Genomic DNA, 2,987 nt, shown 5'->3' on the forward strand with positions numbered 1-2,987 from the left:
ATTTGTTTTTTTCCTACATCATCCATCAAATTATCACTTCTATTATCCACTTCCGGTGCAACAACATTTTGTTATCCCACATTAGGTGGATCATCAACTTGATCATCACCTATACAACCAACATTAGGTGTTTCATCATTTTTTTTTCTTTGAGTTGTACCATTGTTATCCCCATTTGATGTAGCAAGCTGTACAAATAACTTTTGAACATAATTGCAATAGTGTATATACGTTTTATTAAGAAAACCAAAAAATTCAGGAAAAGAATACTTTAGGTTCATTCTTTATATGTAGAGCTCAAAAAATCAATTCAAATGAGGATTTCATAAACTTCTCCATCGAGGAAACTTTTTTCGTTAACTAAACATAAAAAGAAAAAAGTCAAAACATCAATTAACAAAAACATACAAATATTAATAAAATTCTTCCACATACTATTTTAACATCACTTCTCAGAAGTGTTAATTCATTATCAGAGCTCAAATGACTACATTCTTGTTTACTGGTACCAGTCAAATCACCAGAGTTCACAACCGCATCCACAGATTTGAAATCAGGTAATTGAAGTATTGATTTTTCAAGAACCGTCGGCGTAATGTTACTCAACCTACCTGCACATAAAAAAAAAACACTCAACATTTAGTAAGCACATAACCATTTTACAAAACATATATACATTACGTTTTTAAACAACTATATACCTGCTCTTGCATGATATCAAAAAATGTAGACTTGACCTCTTTGTATGTTGGTCTATGCCTTACAAATCAATTAAGTATATGTGACACACTATCACCAAATCGATCAGCAAGATAGCCATCGGCATAAGGACAACACTCATAAAACCAACACTGAAATGCTAGGGGAAAACCAGGACAATGATATGTAGTTTTTCTCTGATAAACCTTAGACTTCATTGACTTCAACATCAAATGAAAATAAAATTTTTCCCAAGAAAATATTTTATAGTTCCTAAATTTAATGAATAAGAAGTTATTCTTTGTTCTAACATCACCATACGTGATAGAAAAAAGAAAGTTATGAATAAAGAACAAAACAAAAATTTGTAAAGTATCTTCATCACATCACCACCTTTTTTCCATGAAACACTCTTCTAAATCAAGCTTTGTGACCTTGAAATTTTCTGGAAAATACAACTCCACCAGCTTACTTCATTGAGTAAGATCAAACTCATTATTATAATTTCCAGTATATTTTAAGCCGCTAATTGTAGCAAACTCTTGTAAGTCAAATCGTAACTTAGTGTTATTCACTTTAATTCATATTTCATCATCTTTCTCACAAACAAGTTTCCTAAGCAACATTTCATGAATAATTTGATTTTGAGCTAAAACATTTGGTAAAGATAAGAAATACTCAAAGCAGCTATTCTTAAACAAATCAAGTTGCTTCTTATCCAACTTAGATTTCAAGGCACTACAATACCACAGTTTGTATGCATATTGAGTTGACACTTGTAATGATTAGTTGGACCAAGAATCTAATCCCAAACTTGCAATAAGTGAGTATACTTTAAGTTCTAAATATTTGAAAAAGCAATGTATATTACGCATACAATAGTCATTACTACACTGTTACAAATTCTATATAGTAACAATACATATATTCAAACTATACACATTTTTTATGTTATGCTGATACATAAATAGTAATAACATCACATATCTCAAAATTATACATCCACTATACAGTAAATTACACAAATATCTCAACCCTATATATTTCATATACAATAAGAACACATGTCATATACAACAATAACACACATATTCCAAACACAAACAAATTCTACACAGAAAATAAAATATTTATCATGCATAATTAATAAATAGAAAGCACACACAATGTACCTCAAAATTAGATAATTTGGGTACTTTTCTCTTCGAATAAACAAAAACCATGTTACTTTTCTTTTTGAATGATTGAGCATCATCTTCTCTATCATTTGATCGATTCCTTTTTTCTATTTTTTGGGAGGATCAAGAGGATATTCCTCATTATTCACACCAATACTTTCCTTTTCTTTAGATGACTTACCATCATCTTCATCATTTATTGGATGACTCTTTTTTTTTTTTTTAGGAATAACAACAAGATTTACTTCAGCACTCACATCTATATTTGCCTTTTTAGCTGTTTTTTTGTCCCGACATTGATGGATCACCTAATACTTTACCTTGAGACCTATTAATTTGACTAGGAGTAGTACTTTGAGATGTATTTCTTGCGGTAGACGGTGAATGACTCTGAGATCGAGTCATTCGAGCACATGTTGTACTGGATATTTCTGTATTTTTTTCTAACTCATTAGGTGGATGAACATTCTTCAAATCCTTTAATTGAACATCATGACTTGTTAAATCTTCAAAATCATCATCATTAACAACGAAGTTAGGATCAAATCTAATACCTTTATCAGCCAATTTCGAATCAATATTAGTCTTTTTCTTTAATTTCATCACCACAGACTTTGGGTCAACTGATTACAATGTAAAAAATACTATTTCTAATGAGAAATTAAATAAAAATTGAAAAACCCTAATTAGAAAGAATACTCAAAAAAGGAAAATGTACTTAGTAGTTGAGTCTTTTTTTTTCAAAAAAAAAGGACACCCTGTAGGCCCCTTTTTTCCTTTAGCTAAAGCTGAATAATAGAATTGGGTCTTATTGCAAGAATGACTAATAAAAGGTATTAAAAAGACCCGAAGTGTTATTTCTGTCCAAAACTTGAAACTTAGGCCATTATTTTTAAAAAGTGCTCCAGGGTGTCCTTTTTTCTTAATATAATTGGATTAATTATTTAAGTCCAAACATGTGTGGACTTAATTAAAATCCAATTTTTATTGGGCTAGCCCATTGATTTGGGGCTATAAATGATGAGCCCACTTTGTTCAGCCCAAGATGTTATCATATTCTAGAGGTCCAAGGGAGTGTCACGTATCAAATGACATAGCATGTCAAGTTAA

General features: G+C 30.3%; 1 long non-coding RNA gene across 1 annotated transcript; it reads right to left on the bottom strand.

The window, feature by feature from the left end:
* Positions 1-304: 304 nt before the first annotated feature.
* On the bottom strand, positions 305-2,169 carry LOC124900061. The gene is made up of 2 exons (XR_007057664.1): positions 1,872-2,169; positions 305-611 (listed from the first exon to the last, which is right to left on the bottom strand). It is a non-coding gene; the product is annotated as an uncharacterized LOC124900061 (long non-coding RNA).
* Between the last annotated feature and the right edge of the window lie 818 nt (positions 2,170-2,987).

Source organism: Capsicum annuum, chromosome 7 (genome assembly GCF_002878395.1).
Source record: "Capsicum annuum cultivar UCD-10X-F1 chromosome 7, UCD10Xv1.1, whole genome shotgun sequence".
NCBI classification, from domain to species: Eukaryota; Viridiplantae; Streptophyta; class Magnoliopsida; order Solanales; family Solanaceae; genus Capsicum; species Capsicum annuum.